At 39.3% G+C, this 8,540-nt stretch overlaps 1 long non-coding RNA gene across 1 annotated transcript; it reads left to right on the forward strand.

Annotated features, from left to right (window-relative positions):
• Window positions 1-874: 874 nt before the first annotated feature.
• On the forward strand, window positions 875-4,527 carry LOC121399492. The gene is made up of 3 exons (XR_005965075.1): window positions 875-1,161; window positions 3,895-3,986; window positions 4,094-4,527. It is a non-coding gene; the product is annotated as an uncharacterized LOC121399492 (long non-coding RNA).
• The last annotated feature ends 4,013 nt before the right edge of the window (window positions 4,528-8,540 follow it).

The raw sequence follows: 8,540 nt of genomic DNA on the forward strand, positions 1-8,540 counted from the left end.
AGCTTCCAGCGAAGAAGTGCTAAACTGTTTCTTGTTAGTAATGTCCTTCATCGCCTTTGTGAAATGTGGTGTCAGGATGTCTTGGAATGTTTTGTATTAGATGGCAGAAAAACTGTCCGGGCCTGGGCTCTTTCCGGTGGGGGTGCCTTTCAGGAATTGTTTTATTTCCTCGCCTGTTATGTCTGCTTCTAGCCCATCTATATCCTCGTGTTGTAGCTTGGGAGTTTTAGATTTCCTAAGATATTCCTGTATTGGGTTAGCTTCATGTTGGCTCACTGCATTATGTTGGTCTCCTATTTGATAGAATTTGGTATAATATTTTTCGAAGGTGATTGCTGTCTTATTTTTGGAGTGATGTATTTTACCTTTGTCATCCTTAATGGAGGAAATATGGTTTTTCGCTTGTTTACTTTTCAGAACCCGTGCTAGGAGGCACCCGCATTTGTCCCCGTGTTCATAGAACTTATGTCTTGAAATAGTGATAGCTCTCTTGGTAAAGTTGTCAAGTGAATTATTAAGCTCTTCTCTAGCTATAGTGAGTTCGGATAGTGTTTTCTCCGAGCTTGTTTGTTTATGTTGTGTCTCTAGTGCCCGTATTTTAGATAACAGAGCATTTTGTTTGTCCATTTTACTTTTTTTAATTCTAGAGCCAATTTGAATCAGGATACCTCTAATCACGCACTTATGTGCATCCCAGCATGTTATTGCTGAGACCTCTGTTGTGCAGGGCCGCTTTAACAAATGGGCAAAGTGGGCAGCTGCCCAGGGCCCACTTATAAGGGGGGCCCACTGTTGACCTGTTAAAAAAAAAAAAAAATTGAAATATTTTTTTTTTATTTTTATTTTTTACAATTTTTTTGGGCTTTTTTTTTTTTTTCTCTGCTGCTGATCTGGGCTGCCTCCCTTCCTAACAGATCAAAGGAATTAAATTTGGGACAACCACCCCCCCTAGTACTGCTGGAATGGAAGAGGCCAATTAGTGCGGGAAACCACCTGAAACTATAAATACGTGGAGAGCAAGGCCCGCCTGCCGCAGTCTGGAGAGGAGTCCGGGAGGAGGAGGAGGAGTTGTGCAGGGTGCAGCTGCATGCCTGCCTGCATGCGTATTCGCGTTGGACGTTGGTGCGTCACAGACTCACACAGTCACTGCTGGACTCTGAGGTGAGGACCGGTGGTGGGGTCAGGTGGCTGACTGTGCTGGCCTCTAGGCCAGCGAAGTCAGAGTGTACACTACAGTACTTCGGGAGGGAGGGGCGGCCGTGGGTGGCCCGCGGGCCGCGGGCCTGCCATGGGCGGATTGTCAATAACCAGCATTTTCAGGTATAATACCAGCATTTTCAGGTAGGGGTACGGTAACGGAGACACAGTTTCTCCTGCACACAGCTGTTGGCGTTTACTGACTGACACTAAAGATTAAACGTCACGTCAGGACCCTGGTACGTCTGCTTAAAATTATGTGTTTCCTGCAAGGCTCAGTGACCTCTGTGCACGGTTCCTTCCGTGTGCTTCTAATTAATCTTCCACATCAATGCTTCACGTTCTGTGCGATCGCAGTCTGTTAGTGGAGCCAATCTTTCTCATACCACTGTTACTGCAACAGTGCTGTCTCAGAAAAAGTTTTTGAAAGTAGAAGAGCCTCTTACATGACCCTAACGAAAAAACTTTTAGTTGTCAGCACTGCAGGTTCCAACACAACTTAATAGGTACAAGCTTAGGCTTCTGCATAAACTGCAAAAAAAAAAAAGTAGTGCATTATGATAGTTTTTACATGTAAACAACGTTTTAGTTGTACATGTAAGACTACTTGTGTATATGTGCTGTGTGTATAAATAGTATAGTATAATAGACAGACATGCATACCTGGCAGACAGATAGATAGGCACAAACATTAGTGTGCTGAAACAGGATAGGGCTTTCCCTAAATTATTGTCTCAAAGTAGGAAGCATGGAATTGTTAGCTGTAAGCTATACTGTAAAGGTTTGCTTTCACAAAACCTTTACAGTTGGTATTACACATTCACACAGCTGAAGTTCTATTGGCATTTACCATTTATCTGAGACTTGCCTAACAGACTGCTATATGGTATATGCTATATTAGAGAGGGATTCATCAATTCAAAGAACATGGTTCCACCCAATGTCAGACTGGAGGACCCAGGGTCCACCAGACCTTCAGCCTCAGGGGCCCCACACCACCCCCCTGGGCCTGGGCCCATTAGCCACAAACAACTCTGTGTTGCCGCCATCAACACAGTCCCCCATCCTGCGCACATGTTCGTTAGTGCAGGAGCGGGTCTGGGCACGGCCCCAAAAGAGCCGGGGCCCACCGGGTTTTTTCCCGGTGCCTAGCTTTAGAATCTGTTGGTGGAGACATGTACATTACTCAAGCCAACAACTGCCCATATTGCCATTAGTTTTGTACACGGTTGTCCCTCAATAAAAACCCCACAGTGCTTTTGCTGCAGTTGTCTTTAGAGACAGTAGGGAACTCGGCAGTGAGTGTTCCAACTGAAGGCGGGTCATTTTTAAATAGTGCTGTAATACTTATATGTTTTTGGTTATTTCCACCATGTAGCCTCCCCAAACAAAAAACCACCCTCCGCCTATGGGGCCTGCCTCCATGATGATACACATTTGTATATACACAGGGACTCATCTCACCGCCTCACCTCACCCTTACCTGTTGTCATCCATTCCGACCCGTCACCCGAGAGTCCCGACTCCCCGACCCAACCCCAGGGGCGACCCCTGGTCGTCGCCCGACTCAGATCCTGATTCCTGGGGCTCCTCCTGGACCTTCTCCGGACCGCCAGGCCCCAGGCAGTGTCCCAACTGGGCCACGCCACCCCACCACCACAGACCAGACCACTGAGACCAGCCTATTTTCCTTTTCTGATCTTTAATTAATTCCTGGCCTCTAATTTATAAGTTAATGAACTTCATTTTTAACAGTAACACAGTACACTTTTTTTAAGCACATGAACTTTAATTAATTGGATTATTTATTATATACCAAAGTAATTGATTCATTTATTAATTCATTGATGTGCAGGCATAGTCTAGAATTGATTTGGGAGTTATTACACAATTGAATTGGCATTTAGCACTTTATAATTAACTTTATTTTTTTAAAATCAATATTTGAAGAGATGAGATGGTGTTTTACTGCTGCTATATTTAATTATTTGCAACTTTCAAACAGGGGTCACTGACCCACCAAGAACAATTGCTCTGCTTTTGAAATTTAGTACTTTCTTTTCAGGTCCTTTCCTATTCATATTCCAGTCTCTTATTGAAATCAATGCATGGTTGCTAGGGCAATTTGGATCATAGCAACCAGACTGCTGAAATTGCAAACTGGAGAGGTGCTGAATAAAAAGCTAAATAACTCAAACTGCAGACAATAACAAATGATCCAATTGCAAGTTGCTGCTTCGGAATATCACTTCTAAGTTATAATGTAAAGATGAACAACTTTAATGGGGTGGTTTATACCTTTGTATTAAGTTCTAGAACAACCAATTCTAAGCAACTTTTTAATTGGTTTTCATTATTTATTTTTTTAGTTTTATAGTTATTTGCCTTTTTCTTCTGACTCTTTGCAGCGTTCAAATGGGCATCACAATGTCACTGACTCCCTACTAAAAAACAAATGCTCTGTAAGGCTACAAATTATTGTTGTTGCTACTTTTTATTACACATCTTTCTATTCCGGCCTCTCCTATTCATATTCCTGTCTCTTATTTAAATCAATGCATGGTTGCTAGGGTAATTTGGACCCTAGTTACCAGATTGCTTAAGAGGCAAATTGAAGAGCAGCTGAATAAAAAGCTAACTAACTCAAACTACAAATAAAAAACTAAAAGTTAATATAAAGGTGCTTTACTTCCACAGTTCCATATTACCTACTGTAGCCTAGCCTGGACAATTGCCTCTGCATGAATTACTCAGTGTGGCCCTGCATACACCACCTGCTAATCTTCACTGTAAGTAATGCCTCCAATATAAAAACTAGAATTGCCTTGGGTAGAAATCTGTTTTAATGTATATGTAACTCCACTTCTGGTACTTAGTCAGATTTATGTTTTCCTAGAATTGCCTCTTCTACCTTACGGATACTGGAAATTTGGTACATCTCTTCTACCTTACTGATACTGGAAATTTGGTACATCTCTTCTACCTTACTGATACTGGAAATTTGGTACATCTCTTCTACCTTACTGATACTGGAAATTTGGTACATCTCTTCTACCTTACTGATACTGGAAATTTGGTACATCACAGACAGCGCTGCCCATATAGGAAACCTACTGTAGCCTGGATGGTTGCCTTGCTTTTGCTGGAATAACTCAGTGTGGCCCTGCATACACCGCCTGCTAATCTTCACTGTAAGTAACACCACAAACTGTTATTGTATTGTTCCTACTGATGCCTCTGCACCTCAGATGTTTACGTCTTTTCGACAAACCACAAAATTGGCCATACCTGACCAAGTATATTAGTAAAAGTAATTGTTAACAGAGTAGAGTTTAGGATGGGTTAATCATGCTGCCTTTAAGTTTCATTTTAAATTAGGCCTTCGCTTACATAGCATGACAATCCTGAATAGTAACTTGGATTCCTAGCCTAGTTATAACATTCTAAAATACAAATGTATTTTACAGTTTTACCAAATAAGTGTGACTCAGATACTGAATTTTTCATTTTTCACCACCTTCAAATTCAAAAAAACACAAGTCAGGATCACTTAAAAGAAAAGAGTGTTTTAAAAAGAAGAGAGAACAACAGCTTATATCAAAGCATGCTACTCGGTTTTGGTCAGAATTTAGAATTAAAGCTACATTATCACAATTTCCTGAAAAACCTCATACAAGTACAAATGATGCATTTTTGAATACTGTTGAAGTGACTGCAAGCCCTACGTGCACATCACATGATTTGGTTACAAGTTTGTCTGAGACAACGGATAATGCAAATATATGTCATTTAACAGAACAGAGTGAAATTACAAGTTACAGGAAACAAATGATACTGAGCTTGCACACACTGATGTACAAATTTGTCCAGAAACAGGTGAAATAGATAATATTGCTTTTTCTACAGCTGCTTCTATAGCAAGTATTTCCAATAGTGAAAAAGATAAAATTGTGGCTTCTACTGATCCTGCTTTGTGGCCAAAGCAAAATAAAAATTTGCTTCAGGATTATTGGTGTTGTCATGGTCCACAAATGTGTAGAAATTTTACTGGAAAGTACAATGTTTCAGAAAGACGTTATTCTGGTGGTGTGAAACGGTCTTTCAATAATGAAATGGTAGAGCGTATAATGCCAAATGGAGAAACTGTGGTAAGAAGCTTCATTATCTATTCACCTTCTGAGGGAAACATATTTTGTTTTCACTGTCGACTTTTTTCAACAAAAACGACAGCATTTTCTTATTATGGCTTTAGTGACTGGAAGCATGCATCTGACTGCCTCATACACCATGAAAATAGTGCAGAACATCAGCGGTGTGTAAAAGCCTATATTAAAAGGTGCCATGTACAAGGTAGAATAGATTCTGAAGTACAAAAGACACTTGAAATCCGAGAGAGGTATTGGAAAGATGTCTTAAGACGTGTTGTTGCCACAGTGAAATTTCTCTCCCAGTATGGTTTACCCTTTCGTGGCACAGTAGAGAGATTTGGCTCTCCAAATAATGGTGTGTACCTTGGATCTCTTGAATACTTGGCTCAGTTTGATCCATTCTTAGCTGCACACATAGAAAAGTATGGTAACAAAGGGCGAGGTAAGCCTTCTTACCTGTCTTTGGGTATCTGTGAAGAGATGATTACCATGATGGGTCGCAAAGTCCAGAACCAAATTGTTAAAGAAATAATATCTGGAAAATATTATTCTTTATGTGTGGACTCCACTCCAGACGTAAATCATGTAGATCAGCTGACATTTACAGTTCGCTTTGTCAACAAGTGTACTGGTCAACCAGTAGAGAGATTTCTGCAATTTGTACCAATTCATTCACACACTGGAGAGTCTTTGGCAAATACCATATTAAAGACTCTTGAAGAACATAAAATACCGATTAAAGATTGTCGTGGTCAAGCATATGACAATGCAAGTAACATGTCCGGAAAGTATAAAGGAGTAAAGACTCATATTCAGAAAGTGAACCCACTAGCTGAATATGTGCCTTGCAGTGCACACTCCCTTAACTTGGTTGGCCAGCGAGCTGTAAGTGTCTGCCCCACCGCAGCTGATTTTTTTTCACTTGTGCAGCTATTGTATGATTTTTTCTCAGGCTCTACACACCGCTGGGAATTGCTACTTAGTCACTTAAAGCCAAATGAGAAAGGTAGAGTTTTGACCCTAAAAGGGCTTGGAGACACACGATGGTCATCTCATGCAAATGCTGTTAAAGCTTTATTTCAAAACTACTGCAACATACTGCAGTGTTTAAAAAAAATTGAAAGTAATGAAGAAGAATATGTAGACACACGTAAGCTTGCAAAACCATTAATTAAAAAACTGGAAAAATTGGAAAATGTCATAATGTGTGTACTTTGGAACCGAATTCTGGAGCAATTTAACTTAACTAGTGTTTACTTACAGTCTAGTTCCATGAACCTTGGAACAGCTACCAACATGCTAAGGTCCCTGGAAACATATGTTGCAAGTCTCAGAGATGAATTTGAGAAGATCTGTACTGATGCTTCAGTTCTTATGCCTAACAGCACTTTTGAGGCCACCAGGCTTCGTAAACGTAAAGCCTTTTTTGATGAAAAGGAAAAAGAAAATACTGTTCTTCAAGGCTGTAAAAAGTTCAAAGTGGAATCATTCAATGTCATAATTGACACACTTGTCACCTGTCTTCAGGAAAGAATAAAAGCATACACCACACTGGATAATAGATTTGGATTCCTAGATGATCTTACTTTAAGAAAACTAGATTTGTTAAGAACAAATGCATCCAATCTTCAAATGGCATATCCAAATGATTTGGAGTTCACATTTCCAGATGAAGTTGTTGCATTTCAGAGCTTACTGCAGTCCTATAATTCCACAAATGTTGTTCAGAATAGCATTTACTGCAGTCAATTTTTGAGAGAGAAAAACATTATTTGTGTCTACCCAAATGTGGAGATTGCCCTCCGCATATACTTAACATTGCATGTTTCTGTAGCTGGGGGAGAGCGTTCTTTCTCTAAACTTAAATTTATAAAGTCAGAATTACGCTCCCAAATGCAAGAACAGCGGCTTAACGCTTTAACACTTATGGCAATAGAAAATGATATTGTACAGAGTTTGGATTTCAGTGATATTGTACAATCCTTTTCAATCCAAAAGTCCAGGAAAAAGTTTTAGATTTGCAGTCTTTATTCAGAACATAAGCAAACATTAATCTAAGCAGTATTAGATCATCTATATTCATATTCTTCATTACATCATCAGAACGACTGCAACATGCCAAGTGTGTACAAAAAATAGTGGTTTTGCATGCTTACAGTACATCCATATTCTTCTTCATTACTTATCTGTTTGTAAAAATGTAAAAAATGGAAACACTGTTCTGGTATTAATGTTGCCATTGCCGGGCTCAATTAATGTCACCACCTCCAAATTCAAAAAAATACAAGTCAGGATCACTGACACTAAAACATGAGAGCAGCAACTTATATCAAAGCATGCTACTCCATTTTGATCAAGAAGTAAAGCTTCTGAAAAACCTCATACATGCACAAAGGATATTGTATATCCTACATGCATGTTCTTCTTTACTTCTTCACACCTTCTAAAAAATTGAAACACTTGTGTTAGTTACTTAAAGCTTGACCGGAACTACTGGAACATGCAAGTGCTTTTGCATATGGTTGCATTCATAGTCTTCATTCTTCTTCAAAACTTGTAAAACAAAAACCGGGTTCTGGGGTTTCTTTCTTGAAGCTTGATCATAACTGCTGCAACATACCCAGTGTGTACAAAAAATAGTGTTTTAGCATATGGTTGCATCCATGTTCTTCATTCTTTAAAATTTGTAAAACAGAAACCGTGTTTGGTGTTAATGTTTGTTTCTTTGAGCTTGATCAGAACTACTGCAACATACCCAGTCTGTACAAATAAGTGTTTTTGCATATGGTTGCATCCATAGTTTTCATTCTTCTTCAAAACTTGTAAAACAAAAACCGGGTTTTGGTGTTAGTATCTTTCTTGAAGCTTGATCAGAAATCCTGCAACATACCCAGTGTGTACAAATAGTGTTTTTACACATGGTTCCATCTATATTCTTCATTATTCTTCTTGAAAACTTGTAAAAAAAATTCTGGTGTAAATGTTCCTTTAAGCTTGATCAGAACTACTGCAACATACCCAGTGTGTACAAAAAATATTGTTTTTGCATATGGTTGCATCCATATTCTTCTTTCTTCTTCAGCCCTTCTAAAAAATTGAAACACTTGTGTTAATGTTACTTTAAACTTGACCAGAATTACTGCAACATACCCAGTGTGTACAAATAAGAGTTTTTTGCATATGGTTGCATCCATA

Source organism: Xenopus laevis, chromosome 1S (assembly GCF_017654675.1).
Source record: "Xenopus laevis strain J_2021 chromosome 1S, Xenopus_laevis_v10.1, whole genome shotgun sequence".
NCBI classification, from domain to species: Eukaryota; Metazoa; Chordata; class Amphibia; order Anura; family Pipidae; genus Xenopus; species Xenopus laevis.